The 20,597-nt window shown below is 42.7% G+C and overlaps 1 protein-coding gene across 10 annotated transcripts in view; it reads left to right on the top strand.

The window, feature by feature from the left end:
• GRIA1 (glutamate ionotropic receptor AMPA type subunit 1) overlaps nucleotides 1-20,597 on the top strand; it is a 318,865-nt gene that overhangs the window by 239,186 nt on the left and 59,082 nt on the right. The window lies entirely within an intron of this gene.

The raw sequence follows: 20,597 nt of genomic DNA, 5'->3' as shown, positions 1-20,597 counted from the left end.
CACAAGGGAGGGATATGGTGATAAATAAGACACATTCCTTATTCTCAAGGATTTCAGTTACTATCAGACAATTACAATGTAGTGTGATTTGCACTATATCAAGAGAAGAGCCAGAAGTTATGGGAACATGGAGCGGAGACCTTAACCCAAATCAGGGGATAAGCCAGGGAAGGCTTTCTGGAGGAATTTGCATTTAAGCTAGGACTAGAAGGATGAATGGGTATTAGCCAAGTGAAAAGGCAGGGGAAAGGTATTTCAGACAGAAGGAACATGCTTGTGAGCCATTGTCAGGAACTTGGATCTTATCTTAAAGATGATAGGAAACCATTTAAAAGTTTCCAGCAAGAGAGCAATTTGATCTGATTTACATTTGTAAAGGATCTCTCTCTAACTTAGTGGTTCTCAATTGGGCATGATTCTTCTCCCCAGCAGACATTTTTGGATGCCACAACTTGGGAATGGGAGCTACTGGTGTCTAATGGGTAGAGGCTAGTGATATTGCTAAACACCCTACAACATACAGGATAGGTCCCCACCACAAAGAATTATCTGGCCTCAAATTTCAATAGTTCTGAGGTTGAGAAATCCCGTAAGCTGATGTGTGTAAAATAGACCATTACAGATTTAAAGAAGGGTGACCAGTTGGGAGGATATTGTAGCAGGAAGAGCTGCAGATAAAACCCCTCAGATACTGAGTTAAAGAAGGAAGGGGTTTATTCAGCCGGGAGCATCAGCAAGACTCCTGTCTCAAGAGCCAAGCTCCCTGAGTGAGCAATTCCTGTCCCTTTCAAGGGCTCACAACTCTAAGGGGGTCCATGTGAGAGGGTCATGATTGATTGAGGAAGCAGTGGATACATGACTGCAGGTTGCATACACCAGTAATTAGAATGGAACTGAATAGGACAGGGATCTTCACAGTGCTTTTTTATGCAAATAACCAATTAGGTCAGGGGATCTTGAACTACCAGGCCCAGGGTGTGGCGTTGGGCTGTCTGCTTGTGGATTTCATTTCTGCCTTTTAGTTTTTACTTCTTTCTTTGGAGGCAGAAATTGGGCATAAGACAATATGAGAGGTGGTCTCCTCCCTTAATATTACATTAGTCCAGACAAATAATTATGAACTTGGATGGGGTGACTGCTGTGGAGATGGTGAGAAATAATCTAATCCAGAATCCATATTTTAAAAATAAAACCAATAGGATTTCTGGTCAATTGGGAAATGGGGCATGAGGGATAGAGAGCAGTTAATGTTTTAGATCTCAGTAACTCGAAGAATGGTGATGTGTTTTACTGAGACAGGGAACATTTGTGGAGTGACAGGTGTATGGAATGGAGAGAAATCAAAAATTCAATTTCAAACATGTTAGGTTTGAGATGTCCATTAGACACACAAAAGGCAATATGGAACAGACTCATGAGTCTGGAGGTGAGGGAGAAGATCCAGACTGGACTTCAGTATTTTAGGAATCATCAGCATACAGTATTTAAATCCATGGGACTGAATAAGATTACATGGGACTCTAGTGCAGACGAGGGAGCCAAGCCCTGAGCCCTTGAACACTTAGAGGTCATAAAGAGCCATCAGAAGGGACCAAGAAGGAGCAGCCAGTGAGGTAACAAAAACACAGGAAAGTCTGGAGTTTTAGAAACCAAGTTAAAGGAGTGTATCAAAAATGATGCCATAAATACCTATTACCATTAAAGGAGTTATATAATTCTTTCTATAAAGAGTCTGACCTCAAATTCCCATGCCTTTTTATCAAAATGCATATGTATATGCTGGTATTTATGCCCTCTGTTATCATTTCCATAAGAGAACAGAAGAAGCATTAACCAACTGAAACCTTTAATTAAAATTCACATAGAATGAAGTTGGGAAGGGAACCTGGGCAGAGGCAACAGCCTTTTGCTTATAGGCAAGATGTGATGAAACCCACTGTGATAGTGATTCATAGTTCCTGTTTATCAAGGAGACAGGCTCAGCCTCTAGCCTTATGTATGATCGCTGGGTGTTTGGGGGTAGCTGAACCCAGAACTCATTTTAATGACATCTCTCTGGATTCAAAAATGCTTTTATTCTTCTCTAATGCTTTAACTTTGAGAGATGATCTGATCCTGAAAGTTATCTTTGATGGCTCAAAGTACAATTCCCTAGAGTGAAATCAGATCGTATCTTTGGGTTCTCTTAATTTTCCAAGCCTTTTACACCTCTGAATGAGGACTGCCCTGAAAAAATATAGTGGATGCTCTAATCCTACATCAATCAAACTCCATCTCTCCTTCCACCCCTCCTCAGTTATTTGCATAAAATACTCAATTTGGTTGGAACACGGTACACACACAACCTCTTGACCATGCTTCAAAGTAAGATAGATCCTGCAATGGACTTTCAGGGTGAACTTGAGCAAATATTGCGATCATTAAAGAATGGTGCTCTCTTTGGCCTAAACCCTGGTTCTATCAGTAAAATATGTAGAAGAACAAAATAAGATCAGGGATGTATTGGGTTAGGTTGTAAGCCTTGAAGTTCAGGTCAATCTTCAATTCGGGTGGACGGGGAATGTGGTGATATGAAGTAAATGCGTGATATCTTATCCTAGTAATAATCACTACCTTGTTTATCCAGTACCTGCAAGCATTAATCTCATCTCATCTTCATAACAACCTTTTGAGTTAACAATTAAGGATACTCCATTTTTCCATATGTAAAACAATGGAGCTCAGAAAGATTACATAAATTGGCCAAGACCACATAATTAGTAAATGGCATAACTGGGGTCAAACCCCAGTCAATGTGATTGCCAATTACTGTGTGATCCTTCCAAAGCAATATGATGGAAACAACCCTCAGCTTGATTTGCCAGTCGGGATTTGCCATCTAAACCTGGCTAGAACATTAATTTTGAGGGTGACTTCAGAAAAAGTCATTTAATCTCTCAGCCTCAGCCTGGTTTTCCTCACCTGTAAAATAATCAGGATGACCTTCCAGTACTTGTGTCCAATTCTAACTTGTTATATCAGAATTTTAAGTGCTTTCATTTGCAAAAAGTATCTATTTTCAGAATACAGTCATCTATTATTGTATTTGATCCTTACAACAACTATGAGGCAAGCAAGCATTATTCCTTCTCATGTTTAACATACAGATGGGGAAACAGACTTGAAATGAAGTAGGTACCTTGTCCACGGTTAATGCAGCTGCTCCCCAGTCAACTGCTCTAATATACCAGGTACCTCGCCTCCTTTATCTCAGGCATTCTTCACTCTCCCGGGGCCTACCCCATTTCTTATTCCCAGGAAGATTTCTGTTGCTAATTTAAAAGTTAACTGCTAAGAGGCTAAAGGAAGGGTGTATATAGGGGCCCCCATCCCCACCAGGGTGCTAAACAGGGGCTGAGGGACAGGAGCAGACCAGACCCAGCTCCCCAGGAATGGCAACTAAGAAACAGAGACACAGACCAAGAACCCATCCAGATAGGATGCAGAGAGAGGAAACTTTCTGCAGGACATTCCTAAAGGTTGGGAAGCGCAAGGTTGTGGATATCATTGACCAGGGAACTCTGGTAGCCAGTTCTCCATCAGCAATTCTGGGAAAACTCCTACTAAAATGTTTTCTCTTCTAGTGCTTCCCTCCTCAGAAAATGTCACCACTCTCTTCTGAGACACCCCAACCAGAAACCTGGAAGACAAGAGTAGGGAAAGGGTAGCCTCGGGGTTAAAAGGTGAACTCTGGACATGGACTAACTGTGTGTTAACCTAACCTTGCCAAGCTTCAGTTTCCCCATTCATAAAATAGCTCTAAATATGACTTCCCTCATAGTGTGAGATGAGGAATAAATATAAACATCTTGTAGAATTCCTGGAACAAAATAGTCACTTAAATATGGAGCCCTCAAAAAATTAGTGAGCCCTATTCCTCACCTCCTGCGTCCAATCAATCTTCAAATAGAAATTCTACCTCCTGATTCCATTTGGGTTTGTTCATTTTTTCCTCCACCCTTGCTGCCACAATGTAATCCAGGTAATCATCTCTGATCTGGGCTCCTATAATGTTGCATTGCTACATGTTCATCTCCATACCTCCTTTTTTTTTTTTTTTTTTTTTTTTTTTTTTTTTTTTTTTTTTTGAGATGGAGTTTCGCTCTTGTTGCCCAGGCTGGGCTACAATGGTGCAATCTCGGCTTACCACAACCTCCACCTCCCGGGTTCAAGCAATTTTCCTGCCTCAGCCTACCGAGTAGCTGAGATTACAAGCATGCACCACCACGCTGGCCTAATTTTTGTATTTTTAGCAGAGATGGGGTTTCTGCATGTTGGTCAGTCTGGTCTTGAACTCCCGACCTCAGGTGATCCGAACACTTTGGCCTCCCAAAGTGCCGGGATTACAGGCGTGAGCCACCGCACCCAGCCCATACCTTCATTCTTGTTTCCACCTCACCCCAATTCATTCTCCATACGGCAAGGTAGCAATTTCTCAAAAAAAAAAAAAAAAAAAAAAAATGCGAATTGGCTCTACTCTCCATCCCTCACCACCCTGCTGCTGCAAACTCCTTCTAGCACCCAGGGCCCTGCCTGGCTTCACTCCTCACTGCCCTGCACCTTCCCACCAAGGATCTCATTGTATCACCTCTGCCATTCTTCCACATTTATCTCTTTCACTCTCACTCCTAAGATCTTTGGTTCTTGTTATTTTCTCTGCCTGTAACAATCTTCGCCAGCATCCAAACTTTCTGTGGCAAACTCATTCTTCAGGTCTCAGCTTAGAAAGTCCCTCATCTGGTAAGCCTGGAAAGTGTCACCAGCACAAGGCCTGGCACACAGAAGCCTCCTAATATCTGTTGAATAAATGTCAATGACAGCATCAAAGCTGACTCAATGTTGACTGAGGACAGGCTAGGCTCCCATCTGCACCAGGGTTCAGCTTTTAGGTTATAGACAGGATTCAGAGCTGTGAGATATAAAATAATACAGGCTTTTTCATAACATTCCCGCTGGGTCAAGAGCATACTCGCAGTAAATTACAAGTGATCCACTCGGACCCTGAAGGCCAGGCAAGTATCTGAGACATGTCCTCCCCCATTTAATCTTTTCTCAACTTCATCCTCCTTCCCACAGGCTTTCCTTTCTCACTTAAACCCAATCAGTAAGACACATGACATCTCTCATGGGAAGAAGATTTATGATATCTCTGGAAACTTCTTTTCTAATCTGCCGTAGCTTTAAAAGCTTGAGTTTTCATGACTACTAATTAGAACTGTCAATGCAGTATAAGTCACCGAAAAAAGTGCAATCTCTTGGAAAACAAAAAGAAACTAAGAAAGTACTCTAGCCATTTCCATAATGATTTATGAGACGTATTGTTGATGATCTTATTAATCTCCTTTTAAAATATATGCCGATTGCTAATGTTCTCTATAATAAACTGGCAAAGCACAGGCAAATCCCTATGAATACAGTAGTTTTGGGAACACATCGGTGGATATAAGCAAAGAACAAATGTTTGGCATCTAAAGTGAATTTTGTTTTCAATTTTGTGTTCCGCCCAAGGAACATTTGTTGACTGACTAATGTATTAGGGATTGCAAAGGTTTCAAAGTTGAAGATCTCACCCCTGCCCTCCAGCTGCTTACAATCTACTGCAGAGGGAGAGGAGGACAGCTGTAACAACAGGTAACACATATAAACCAGGTAGGCAGAGTGAGATAAGGGAGACAGGTGTGGAGGACTAGATGGAGAACTGGGCACAGCAGCAGACTGCATGCGTGAGGGCAGGACTGAGCTGAGTCTGTTCTCTGCTGCACTCTCAGCACAGTGTCAAGCACATAGTAGCCTTTCATAAAGAGTCACAGCAGGGACAAAGGAAGGATAGAGGGACAGTTGGGTCCAAGTTCCAATCCTGTCACTTAGAGGAATGTGGCCAACCACTATCTTTTCTGACTCAACCTCTTCATCTGTAAAATGGCAACTGGGGGAAAATACTTCTTCCTAGGGAGTTGCTATGGGAGAGGAACTTGTGGTTGTCATGAAAGTTGTCCACCAGATATATCCAGTTCTCTTCCTTTTATGCACAAGGCAAGATTGCTGGTCCATTTCCATACTGATGCTAGTTGCAGACATTGTATTTCATCTGGCCAGTGAACTAGGAACAGAAGTGATGTGTGTCACTACTGAGAAGAAGCTTTAAGAGCCAGTATGTCACTGGGGATGTTCCAGTTTCTCTGTCATTCTTAGCCCCAGCGAAAGTGTGGTAGGACAAGAACCTCCAACCAGCCTGCCATGGACACATAACCTGAGCAAGAAATACACCTGAAAAGACAACAAGTCTTGGCAAGGATGTGAAGAAATCGGAATTCTTTTTTTTTTTTTTTTTTTTTTTTGAGATGGAGTCTGGCTCTGTCGCCCAGGCTGGAGTGCAGTGGCACAATCTCTGCTCACTGCAAGCTCTGCCTCCCAGGTTCACACCATTCTCCTGCCTCAGCCCCCAAGTAGCTGGGACTACAGGCACCTGCCACCACACCCAGCTAATTTTTTGTATTTTTAGTAGAGACAGGGTTTCACCGTGTTAGCCAGGATGGACTCAATCTCCTGACCCTGTGATCCACCCATCTTGGCCTCCCAAAGTGCTGGGATTACGGATGTGAGCCACCACACCCGGCCAGAAATTGGAATTCTCATACACCGTGAGCGGGAATAAAAAATGGTGCAGCCACTATGGAAAACAATATGGAGGTTCCTCAGAAAATTAAAAATAAAACTACCATATTATCCAGCAATCCCACTTCTGGGGGTACTTATACAACACAACTGAAATCAGCATCTTGAATATATATTAGCACTCTCACATTTATTACAGCCCTATTCACAGTCACCAAAATATGGAAATAACCTAAATGTACATTGACAGATGAATAGATAAAGAAAATGTGGTGTACATATACAGTGGAATATTATTCAGGCTTAAAAAAGGAAATTCTCTAAGTACAACAATATGGATGAACCTTGAGGACATTATGCTAAGTGAAATAAGCCAGTCACAGAAGGACAAATACTGCATGATTCCACTTATATGAGATATCTACAATAGTCAAATGCATAGAATTAAAGAGTGGAATGGTGGTTGCCAGGGACTGAGGCAGGGGGAAATGAGGAGTTACTAATCAGCAGGCATAAAATTTCAGTTAAGCAAGATGAGTAAGCTCTAGAGAGCTGATGCATACTGTTGTACCTATAGTCAACAATACTGTGCATTTATCCTCTTATGATTTATCCTCGTAAGAGGATAAATCTCATGTTAAGCATTCTTAACATATGAAAGTAAAGCTTTTTTTAAAAAAAAAAAAAAAAAGGAAATATGTCTAGTGTGTTAAGCCAAGATTTGGGGATTTGCGAGCTGTTTGTTATCACTGCATAGCATATCACAGCACACAGAATTTAACTGAGAAACCCCTTTATACAACCTAGAGTTTAAGTAAATATAATAGCTAGCAAAGATACAAAAAAAAAAAATGTGTTGCTTTGGAAGTGATTGCACCTGGCTGAGGGGGTCGAGAAAAACTTCTTGAAGAAGTTGTCATTGGAGATGGATTTTGAAGTGAGGAAGAATGTCTAAAGACACATATGGGGAAGCAAGATAAGAAGGTAGGAGTGTGCGGGAAGGAAAGTATTCAGAATGGACAGGGCGGGTGATGACTAACAATAGTCATGAGACTTCTCATAGGTTACCACTCACTCTGTCAGTCTCTGTCCTGTGTGATTTTCCTGTACTTATTCATTTTCCATCACTGCCATAACAGAACTTAAATCTTACAGACAGAAGCTTAAAGCAAAACAAACATATTACCTTACAGTTCTGTAGCTCAAAAGTCCGGTGTGGGCTTTGCAGGGCTAAAATAAAGGTGTGAGCTGGGTGGTGTTTTTTTCTGGGACCTCTGGGGAGAATATGTTGTTTTGCTCATTCAGGTTGTTGGCAAAATCCACTTCCTCTGTTTGTGGGACTAAGATCTTGGTTTCTTTCATGGTTCTCAGCTAAGGACTCTTTCCTGCTTCTAGAGGATACCCTTAGTCTTCGACTTGTGGCCCCCTTTTGCTCTTCTCCAAGCCAGCAATGGAAGATCAACCCTCTCTCTTGCTTTGTACCTTTCCTATGTCTTCTTCTATCTTACTCCTTGAGCAACTCTTCTGCCTTCCTCTTTCACTCTTAAGGTCCAACATGATTGCATTGAGTCCAGCTGGAAAATCTTCCTATTTTCAGATCCCTAACCTTAATTCTGTCTAAATGGTCTCTTTGCCATGTAATCTCACATATTCTCAGGTTCTAGGAATTAGAGCATAGATGTTTTTGGGGGGCAAATTTTCTGCCTGTCATACCTTACTTTGTGGGTGAGGAAACTGAAGCTTAGTGTGCTTAGGTAACTTGTCCAAGGACACCACCCAGTTCTTGGCAGAATGGCTTTTGATCCCATTTTTTTTTTTTTTTTTGAGATGCTTGATCCCAAGCAGGCTGAAAGTGAGCCTTTATTCTTAACTGCCTCTTCATCCAGAAAATAGAGAGGAGGAAAGTGGAGAGCGAGGCTAAAATGATAGATTAGGAATTTATTGCAGACATCCTCAAATGACAGACACAAGAAATGGCTTAAGGGAGTATTGTATAATGATTGTCAGTCACCATACATTAGTTTTCTATTGCTGTGTAACAAATAACCACAAACTTAGTAGCTTTGACAACACCCATATATTATCTCTTGGTTCTATAGGTCAGAAGTCCAGGAGGCTATGACTTGCTTCTCTGCTCAGGTTCTCACGAGACTGGAATTGAGATGTCAGCCTGCTAAGTTCTCCTCTGGAGCTTGGGGTTCTCTTCCAAACTCCTTTCCAAACTGTTATTAGCAAAATAACAGTTTCTTGTAGTTATAAGACTGAAATCCCCATTTTCTTGCTGGCTGCCACTGGGGACCACTCTCAGTTTCTTGAGGCCATCTCAGATACTTGCCTATGGCCCCTCCATCTCAGTGATAGGACCCTCCCTCAAATTAAATCCCTCTCACTTCAAATCTCTCTGTCTTCCTCTTCTGCCTCCAGGTGGAGAAAATTCTTCTTTTTAAAAGACTCATGTCGTAGATTAGGTACACCCAGATAATGTTCCTGTCTTAAGTTCAACTGATTAATAAACGTAATTACATTGGCAAAAGCAAAATCCCTTTTGCAATGGAACATAACATAATCATAGCAGTAACACCAGGGGGCAGAGGTCATGGGGCCATCTTAGAATTCTGCCTACTGCACATCCCATGCATAACGGGATGGATAATCCCATGCTTGCTGGACATATGAGGAGCACAGAGGTTAAGGTCCAATGGCAGAGCTGGACACAGGGCCTAGGCCCTAGTGATGAAAATAATATCATGTCCTAGCTAGGAAGGGCTGCTTCTCCTCTTTGAAAACTGGGGAAGAGCCCTTCCCATTTCCTGAGGGTAAGGATGAAGTTGAAGGTTCCTTAGTGCCTCTTCCAGCTCAGAGCAGGCCCAGAGCCGGCTGTGCCTCCAATTATCTCCTTGTTAGAGGGAGGGCATTCTGAGTGAAGACCCCTGAGAAAAAGGGGGAGAGATACAGAGTTGGCATGTCTTATTGATAATAATTCAGGCAAATTTATGGCAACAGTTTACCAAGAGTGGAAACCTCTCTAGATCTGTGAGAACATCAGTCTTCTATAATACTTTAAAGAAAAAAGTTTGTTATTTTAACTTCATGCGATAATTTGCTCTATAACAAATGCTTTGCTGAGTAAAGATTCTGAGGAAACATGATTTTATAACTCTGTAAGAATTATGGATGTATTTCAATTCCATTTTCTCAAAAATGGGTGCTCCTCAAGTGTTTGAAATCAGTTTTTTCACTCAGAATAAATGATCCCTTGTGCAATCATGTTTTTGCTATTAATTAGCTTAAGAAGTATTTTCCCTACAGAGGAAAGCATTACAAATTTCCTCCTTATGGAGTTTCATATTCACTCAACAAATATTGAGACTGTACAGTTATTAGGTTCTAGAGAATTATGAAGAAATATAAAATCCTTTAATAATTTAATAATTTAGTGTAGTGCTAACAATGAATAGGAGGAAAGCAAGGAGTGCTACCAACAGGAAAAGTAGAGGAGTTCAGAGAAATGAGAGGTGAGCGTAGGAAGCAGCAGCCAGACAGGCTGTTCGGAGGAGGTGGCACCTGGAGCTGGACTTTAAATCATTCAATCCAGAGTCCATGCCCTAGCTTCAGGGGCAATACTTGATTTAGTCCTTCCCTCACTCTCCAGGCTCATCCTGTGCTGTCAATCATCTTGAACACATGAAGGCTTTTCCTGCTTCAGAACCTTTGCTCTTCCTGTTTCCACTGTCTAGAGTGTGTTCCTCTAGATTTTTCTCACATCCAGATTATTCTCAACCTTCGGCTCTCAGCTTAAATATCACTCCTTCAGAGAGGCTTTCATTCACTGTCACGTTTATGTTGGTCCCTTCCTTCTCTCTTCCTGACTGTATGCCTCCCATCAAGTTAGAAATTACAAAAAAAAAAAAAAATAGACTGGGCATGGTGGCTCACACCTGTAATCCCAGCACTTTGGGAGGCCTAGGTGAGTGGATCACCTGAGGTCAGGAGTTTGAGACCAGCCTGGCCAGCCTGGTGAAACCCCATCTCTACTAAAGATACAAAAAAATTAGCTGGGTGTGGTTGTGCATGCCTGTAATCTTAGCTACTAGGGAGGCTGAGGCAGGAAAATTGCTTGAACCCAGGAGGCAGAGGTTGCAGCGAGCCGAGATCATGCCACTGCACTCCAGCCTGGGCAATAAAAGCGAAACTCTGTCTCAAAAAAAAAAAAAAAAAAAATAGAAAAAGAAATTATAAGTATTCACTCACTTAGGAAATCAAGAAATCAAAGTAAAAAGGTAAGGAAAAAAATAAAGCCCATAATGCAGGCATCTTACATTTATAGATGTTATAGATGACTCGTAGAAGAACATCTTAAACATCTTGGTTTACATACTTCCAGACACTTATCTCTGCCAAGGTTGAGTTTTTAAATGGGGCCAGATAGTGTATTCTGTTTTACAATCTGATTTTCTTCACTTCACCTCATATGGTCCATTTTTTCCCATGTCACCTTTCACTTCCGAGAGTGGTAACTGCTTCTACCAGGTATCTACACTGGTCCAGATAAGCACATTGTGCTTGTCCTCATGACAGCCCTTTTAGGTTGTTCCTGTTCTTATCCCCATTTTCTAGGTATCCCCATTTCACAGCTAGGTGAAACCAAGGCTTAGAGATGTGAAATGACTTGCCCAAAATCACATAATTTAACAAATGGCAGGGGGCAGGGGTAGGAAGTCTGTGCGGCTGCTGAACTTCCACTTAATAATTCTCTTTACCGCCTCAGAAAGAGCTGAGTGTCCCTTTGAAGAATTGGTTGGGGAATTTCTGGGTAAGGAGAGGAAGAGAGACTGTTTCCTGCCTCCGAGGGCTGTTCTGCTAGCTCGGTTGGGGATATGTGGGAGGGAGGGACTGAGTGTGCAGGGAACTGAGTAGGGTGAAAAAATACCTGGCAAATGGAGGATTTTCAATGGGTTATTTTAAGTAAAATCGCTCCTTTTAATATATGCCTTGTGCTGGAGTTAACAAACGTTAATTAAAGCAGAAGCACATATTGTTATTTTATCTCCCATTTGCTTATGGGTCGGGGTATATTTTTAAAAAGCCCACAACATCCCACATTTAAATATGTTCCCAGCCCTAAGGACTTCAAATGCCAAAGATATGTTTGGCCACAGATGACAATGCAGGCCCACACCTGGCCCACTGAGGCAGGGACCCAGGCCCTTGGAGCCCATCTCACCTCTGAAAATGAGCTGATGGATCAGCAGATAGTAAGAGCTCTGGGGGTGGGGGCCTCTGGATGCAGAGAAACCATATGTTTTGTTATTATGGGCCGTCCGGCAGGCAGCTATAAAAAGAGAATAGCTTCTTCTAAGAACTTAAGCCCAAAAATACACAGGAGGAAATGGGAGGAAGTCCCATTTATAACACGAGTGTGTTGCCAAGTATTCTTTTGTGTCTAGGAACTGTGGTAAGTGGTGCTTGAGACCTGAGAAGGTAAATCTCAAGAAAGGAGGGTGGTGACCCTGGTCTAAGCTGGACCCCTTCTCAGCACAGTGAAAATCACATGAATGGAATCAGATGGATCTGGGCTCACATTTCAACCCCCTCACTTGTTCTGTGACCTTAAATAAATTATTTATTCACTCTGAATCTGTTTCCTCTTTTATCAAAAGGGGATGTGTTAGTTTGTTTTGCATCGCTATAAAGGAACAACTGAGGCTAGGCAATTCCTAAAGAAAAGAGGTTTATTTGGCTCACAGTTCTGCAGGCTATACAAGCATGGCACCAGCATCTGCACAGCTCTTCTGGTGAGGCCTCAGGAGGCTTTTACTTATGGCAGAAGGCAAAGAGGAGCAGGTGTGTCACATGGTAAGAGAGGGAGCAAGAGAGAGGAGGAAGTGCCAAGCTCGCTTAAACAACCAGCAGTTGCATGAACTGACAGTGCAAGAACTCACTCATTACCATAGGGAGGGCACCAAGTCATTCATAAGGGATTTGCCCCCATGACAAACACTTCCCACCAGGCCCCACCTCCAACATTGACAATCACCTTTCGACATGAGATTTGGAGGAGACAAACATCCAAACTCTGTCGGGGATACACCTACCTGGCCCGAAGAAAGAGATGGGAATTAGATAAATGTCAAGTGTCTTCTATTGCATCCAGCTCAGAGTTGGTTTTCAGAGAACAGTGGCTATGATGGTGAATATGTTTGGGGCAAAGTGAAATTGTCGCTTGTTCACGTCATTGTCCACACTTCTACACCATAGTACAGGCTGTTCCTGCTCCAAGAAATGCCTTTCTTTCTGTTTCAGAAAGCTCAAAGCCAGCCTGCCCTGCAGAGCCCAGTTACATGACATCTCTTTCCATGAAACCTTTCCAAAGTTTTCCCAGTGGGGTGTAGCCTTTCCCACCTCTGCATGTCCTTAGCACTTAATCAGTGACCATCCATGCTGTTCACTGTAGCACAGCTATCATAGTTGTTTCTGTGTGGGTTACATCTCTTCTATTAAATTGATTTTCTCTTAGGTATTTCCCATCATGCTTGGTGTGTAGTCAGTCCTCAGTAAACATTTGTGTAATCATTTATTCAGTGTATGTTCACTGAGCACCTATTGTGTGCCAGGCACTATGCTAGTGCTGAGGGTGTAGCAGTGAATGACATTGATAAGACCCCTGCCCTTGCTGAAGTACACATTAGTGGAGGGAGATAGATAATAAATGAATAAACAAGTCAATTGGTAAATATGTAATTATATAAAGATCACATATACTTTGATAAGTGCTGTGAAAGAAATGAAAAAAATAAGAGACAAGATGGGTAATGGAGGTAATGATACTTAGAGTGGTGCATATGAAGAGGTGACATTTGAATTGAAACCTGAAGGGTAGTAGGAGGCAGGTTTAGGACAATTTCTGGGAAATGAGTTCCAGGTAAGGGGATCAACAAAAATTGCAAAGGTCTCAAGGTGGGAAAGACTTCAGTGTTTTCTAGAAACAAGAAGATCAAAGTGGCTGGAACATAGCATGGAGGAAAAGACAGTATAAGAGGAGACAAGAGGCGGGCTGGCTCAGGGAGTGCCTTGGTAGAATATTTGGATTTTATCTTCTAAGTGGGACAGATTTTAAGTGGGGTGGGAACAACATGGTCCTACTTACAGTTTAAAAAGATCTCTCTGGCTCTTGTGTGAACGTGGATTGTATAAGGACAAGAGAAGAGGCAAGGAAATGTTATGCTAGGATCTACTATCTGGAATGCTGCCTATGAAGATGAGGGGATGATTGGACTGGATGGGCTGAATGTGTGGGTGAGGGAAAGAGACAAGTCAGAAATGACTCCCTGGTGTTAGGCTCGAATAGCAGGGTGGACAGTGGTGCCATTTCCTGAGATGAGGAAAATGGAGAAGAATGAGTATTCTATTTATTTGCACATTTTTTGTGAGGGTTCATTGAGAATTTTGTGTTGGATACTTCAGGTCTAAGGTACCAAGTAGGCAGTTAAATACATACATTTAGAAAACAGGATAGGGGATAGAGATCTAAATTGGGGCATTTTCAGCCTCTATGTATACAGGCCATGTGTCCGGAGGAGATCATGAAAGCAAGACTGGAGACAGGCATAAGAAGAGGGCTGAGGCTTGAGCTTTGGGCACAGCAATAGCTCAAGATTAAACAGAAAGAAGAAACCAGCAAAGGAGACTAAGATGAGCCAACCCGTGAGGCAGGAGAAGATGCAGGAGAGAGTGGGGCCTAGAAGCTAAGAGAAGTGTTTTCAGAAGAAATCATTGTCATCATCATCATTATGAGTAACATCTTGAGCTCTGCCATGTCTGTGCTAAGTGTGAGATGTGACTTACTAACTTCACAAGTCATGAGATGGGATTCATCATCTCCCTTTTTCAGGTATGAAAACTGAGGCTTAGACAGAGACCTATTCCATTTGTGTTGCTATAAAGGCTTACCTCTGGCTGGTTAATTTATAAAGAAAAGAAGTTTATTTAGCTCACGTTTCTGTAGGCTGTACAAGAAGCATGGTGCCAGCATCTGCTTCTGACGAGGGCCTCAGGCTGCTCCCACTCATGGAGGAAGGCAAGGGGGAGCTGGCATGTGCAGATCACATGGAGAGAGAGGGAGAAAGAGAGAGGAAGATGCCAGGCTCTTTTTAACAGTCAGATCTTGTGGGAACTAATAGAGCAAGAAATCACTCATTACCAGGAGGAGGGCATCAAACCCTTCATGAGGGATCCACCCCCATGACCCAAACACCTTCCACCAGGCTCCACCTCCAATACTGGGGATCAAATTTGAACATGAGATTTGGAGTGAACCAAAGAATGAATGAATGAATAAATGAATGAATCTACATCCATTTTTTTTGCAAACTGCCCACACTACACTCCCATAGCCTACCTAACGGGAAAAAAAAAATAGGAACAAAGGACGATTCTCTTTGAAATATAGCCCTGCAAGTGCTAGAATAGTACACCAGCGTACAGAGTACTGGGCTTTCCTTAGAGCTTGTTGTCTAACCTCCAGCCTTCCAACCCTGAGACTCACCCCCAGAGTCCAGGGCCCTACCCCATCTGGAGTGCTAGAACACAGTGACCGGCAGCTGGGGCAATTAAAATGAATCACTCCAGCTCTGCCAGGGAAGAGCTGAGTGATTTGCAGCTGGTGACAAATGGGATGATTTGCCACTCAGACGCAGCATCTTGGATGAAGTGGCCTCATCAGTGGAATTGTTGCATTTGGCCAGCGCTAATTACCCTGGTCTAGGAACCTCGATGCCCAGTATCAAGTGAGCCTCTCTCTGAACACAGCTCAGCTCAGTAATTAGTCAAGATGGACTTTTTTCTCCCAGTAATTTAGAGACAGGCCATCTGAGCCTGTGCCTTTATGCCCGTTTTCATTCCTTTTTATAAATAGCCATTTGAAGCAGAGGACAAAGGGAAATAGGTTGCACTCGGTGACCTCTTGAGCTCAATTGAATGAAGGCACACAGGAGGTGTCCCTTCTGTCCCCTTCCTCTTGGGGATGACAGGACGTGTTTTTGAAATAAAGAAGAATGTCCATATCCAACTCCTTGTCAGAGATGTCCTAGAGGGGAGACTGCTGGGATCAAGAGTTGATTGCTGCTTAATAACTTTCCACTCCCTACACAGGCCCCAAGTGTCTGCTTTCCTGAAGGCCCCCCACCTTAGTGTCTGCTCCCCCTGCCCCTATACCCAGGTTGCTGCTCCTCACACTGTGTGCATACCTCCGTCCTGAAGGGCTTACTCTCTGCCAGCCACTTTGCTACCTGCTTTATTAGTATTTTTCTTTTTAATTCTTAAGAATACCTATAAGATGAGTACAACCATTACTCCATTTTGTAAAGAACTAAGCACAGGCTGGGCATGGTGGCTTATGCCTGTAATCCCAGCGCTTTGGGAGGCTGAGGCAGCCGGATCACGAGGTCAGGAGATCAAGACCATCCTGGCCAACATGATGAAACCCCATCTCTACTAAAAGTACAAAAAAATTAGCTAGATGTGGTGGTGCACACCCATAATCCCAGCTACTTGGGAGGCTGAGGCAGGAGAATCTCTTGAGCCTGGGAGGCAGAGGTTGCAGTGAGCCAAGATCACGCCACTGCACTCCAGCCTGGACAAGAGTGAGACTCTGTCCAAAAAAAAAAAGAGAAGGAGAAGTAAGCACAAAGAGATGTAGCAATTTGCCCAAAGTCATACAACCAATAAGAAACAAGGCAGGATGCCCTTCAGCTTCATCTGAACCCTGAGCCCATTCTCTTGACAAACAATGACAGTGCCCTCTGCTTTCTAAGGATCACACAATAATAATTTTCAAACAAATAATGGCAATAGGTTTTCCGGGTGTTTGTGCAGAAGAACTAATAGCTGGATAGATGGTTTTTAAAATATATCAACTACTGTTGCATATTAGCTTAGATCAAAGGTCTCTGATATTCGCAGTAGGGATTGAGAGCAGGAGTCAGCAAACTATGGCCCCCAGGCCAAATCCAGCCTGCCGCCTGTTTTGACATTCAAGTGTTACTGGAACACGGCCATGCACTTGTGCTTACATATTGTCTATGGCTACTTTTCACTCTGCAACAGCAAAGATGAGTAGTGCAACAGAGACCATAAGGCCCACAAGCCTGAAATATTTACTACCTGGACTTTGACAGAAAAAGTTTGCTGGCCTCTGTTTAAGAGCAACAAATCTAAACTGTGAAATTAGAAGCACACATTTAAAGGCCTGCAATGAATCCTAATCAATAACCAGACAAGAAATGCCTAACTATCAGAAACCCAGAGAATCTTCCCATCAGATCCTTACTATCTTCCATTAGCATCAAGTTATGCCTAAACGATACATATACTATTTTGTTAACAAAAGGAAAAAAGATCCTTTGCAAAAAGAGACAGCCTGCTTCCAGCACCTTACTCCCAGACCATGTCCGAACTCATTTACCCAGAAGGCGTGAACTGTCTACTGAGCATCTTTCCTCTCCCACAGCCCCTGCTCCTGTGGATCACTTAATGTATCACTTGAATCTCGGCAGTCAGCCCGCCCCTTCCCATTTCTGTGGGCTCTGCAGTACTTTTCACCCATCATCATCATTGTTAATCAATAAATACCATAAACAATCATCATAGTAACATCCCAAATCAATACAGCTGAGTGATTATATTGCAATGGAAGAATGATAGTGGTTTAACAGGAATACAGAAGGGGTGGCTCAGAACTATGCTGGCAAAAGTTGGGGAAGTTTACAGAGGAGGTGAAATCTTACTCACCTCTTCTATTTTATATCTATCTCCTGGCGTTCTCCCAGCCCTGCGCCTGTTCTGCTTGGTGATCTCCTGCTCCTACTTCAAAATCTAGCACAATATCTCCTCTTCTGGTAAATTTTCCTGACCTGTACTAGCAGAGTAATTAGCAAGCCCTTCTGTGTTCCTTCCATGCTACTTTCTTACTTGTCATATAACTAAGATAGTAGAATAATTATTGTCTATGATATTTACATAAGATGATGATGATGGCTTAACAGTGTTAAATATATGTCAGCTAACAGTACTGTGCTGAGCACTTTGCAGAAAATCCATGGCGTCTAACATTAAATTCTATGTTTTTTAATCAGTAGGCTCCACTGCCTTCCTATCTTCTTCTCTATCAGACTGTGAGCCCATGGAAGGGAGAGACCATGGCATATTCACTTTTATCTCCCCAATGACCAGCGGTGTCTGCCATATAAGAAATGCTTGCAAAGTAAATGAATAAATAGAATGGTACTCACAATCCTAGAGATTTCTATCTCCTGGTTCTTCAACTAAACACTAATCTACGTAATGCTATGAAGAGAATTTATAGAGACAACTAAAATCTCAATCAGTTCACTTTAAGACACAGAGATTATCTAGGTGGGTCTGGCCCAATCAGGTGAACTCTTAATAAGCAAGAAGTCATCTCCAGCTAGTGGAGGTTAGAGAGATTCAAAAAATGAGAAGGATTTGACACCCTAAGTGGGCTTAAAGATGGAGGAAGTCAAGTGATGAGAAATGCAGCAACCTCTAGAAGATGACAGCCAGCAAGGAAACAGTGACCTCAATCCTATAACCACAAGGAGAAGAATTCTGCCAACAACCAGTGTGCTTGGAAGAGATAAGAACCACAGCTCCAGCTAACACCTTGGCTTCAGCCTAGTGAGACCGTGAGCAGAGAATCTAGCCACCCTAAGACAGACCTCTAATCTACAGAACAGTGAGATAATACATGAATGTTGTTATAAGCTGCTGTGTTATGCAACAATAGAATACAAATACAAGCAGGTTTCCAATTCTATCAGATATTGGTGGTCAGACTGCTGACCAAAGTTTCCACTGGGCTTTGAAGAAGTCAGTGCTGCTGAGATCCAACATCACAGAGGAGTCATGAGTTAAGGAAGTCTATGCCCACCCATAAATGAATCAGAATTAGGTGAGGGAGGCAGTGTCCTGCAGTAGCTAAAGTGCTGGATAAAAAACATGAAATCCCAGTTTCTAGTCCCAGCTCTGTCATTGCCTTACTGTGTGACTCTGGGCTAGTCATCTTAGGTCTCTGAATTACAGTTCTCTTATCTCCAAGATCAGAATATTCCTATTTCTCCCATCCATTTTACAGGGCTGTAAATGAGGTTGAAGTAAGATAATAGATTCAACAAGCCACATAAGTTATAGCCAATTCTGCAGAAAAAAAAAAAAAAAATCCTCAAATACTTAGAGGGGTTTGGGAAAAGCCACGCCAATTTGCAAGGCTAATAAAATTCAGGTGACTAGGCAGACAGACCTCCAAGGGCTTCAGATCACAGCTGTTTCTTCCCTGCCAAGAAAAGTGCTGCTTTGCCCTGTGGCTCCCTGGGAGAATAATCATCATCATAAAAAGTAATGCTTTGTGTTTCGACAGCACTTTTCCAATTGCGTTCCCCTGTACCATTTTAATTCCAACAGCTTGTATCAGTTAAAGGAAATGAATGGACTAAGAGTTGTTCTAGTTTTGAAAGTTTTGGTTTCTCACAGTGGAGACGGGTAAGTCTCACCTATTATACAGAGCAGGAAGACAGAGGCCCAGCTAGGCAGGTGACTCACCAAGTTGTGGAGATGGTCAGTGAAAGAGCAAAGGCTCTCATTCCCAGCCCTGGCCTCTAATAATTCCAGCTCCCTGCCTTTAGTATGGAGCTGGGAAAATGTAACTTTCCTGGATGGAGGCCCAGCTTCACTTGAGCCAGTTCCAAATTGAAGGTAGGGAGGATTGCCTTGCCCTCAAGTTCCTACCTTGTGAATCACATGCAAATGAAGCACTGGGATTAAGTCAGACTTTGAACTTCTTCCCCTAGCTCTCCAGTTATTCCAAAAATGACAGTTGCTGGCTATTAAGCAGCAAACTCTTTCTTTGGTATCGTCATTAAGTAGGTGGGGATGTAGGGACTATCGTTCCAGGTAGGCTGCTAAAAACAACAACAATAAAAAAAAAAAAAATGTCAATTAAAAGAGAACAGGGAAGAAGGAGTCTTAGGTGTGTGGAACTTTTGTGGGAAGGCTTTGGGCTTCACTAGATGATCCTGAACTTTGGATAGCTTCGCTGGGTTCTTCAGTTTAGGGATGTTAGAAAAGGAGGCAGCCATCCTGAACACTTGGTTTGATGCCACGACTCCAGACACTTTGGACCATAAGCAGTTTTGGATTCTCCTGAGCCTAACAATTCTTCCCACTGTCCAAAAAACAGTGTGTATGGAGGTGCCAGGATATAAGACAGACTATGCATTCATTTACTAATGAGGGCCTGCTCCATGCTGAGCACTGGAGATACAATGCTACACCAAAGAACTAAAAGATTCCTTTGCTTTCATGGAGCTTATGGTGTAGGGGAAAAAAGACAATAGAAGAGGCAAACAGATGTATAGTTCTGCTGCTATGAGAGCTACACGAGGCTCTGAGTCTTACGGCTGAATACTAAAAATGTAATGATTAGGATGAGGTCTGAAGGATGAATAGGGGCTGATGCATTGATCAGGGGAAAGAGCAGCATGTGATAAGGATGGGAGCCTTTTGGATATGAGGGGCCAAACAAAGAACAATATGACCAGAGTACAGCAAGTATGTTGCTGGGTGACACTGGAGAGTGAGCCAGGGGCCAGACCACACAAGGCCTCAAGGCTCATCAGAGTTTGAATTTATTCCAAGTGTTAAGAGAAAAGCTTTGGTGGGTTTTCAGCAGAAAAGCAACATGGTGCAATTAATATGTTTCAAAAGATCACTCTGGCTACCTTGTACAGGTAGCCTTATACAGGTGGGCAGTAGGGGCATAGAGGACTGGATGGAGGCAAGAAGTCCAGTTCACTCTCAAGTGACATCAACAAGATGGTAGAGCCAGGCACAGTGGCACACACCTGTACTCCTAGCTACTTTGAAGGCTG

The sequence above is a fragment of the Symphalangus syndactylus genome, chromosome 7, assembly GCF_028878055.3.
Source record: "Symphalangus syndactylus isolate Jambi chromosome 7, NHGRI_mSymSyn1-v2.1_pri, whole genome shotgun sequence".
NCBI lineage: Eukaryota > Metazoa > Chordata > Mammalia > Primates > Hylobatidae > Symphalangus > Symphalangus syndactylus.
Note: the sequence above shows the minus strand (reverse complement) of the source record. Positions and strands in the feature narration are given on the sequence as shown.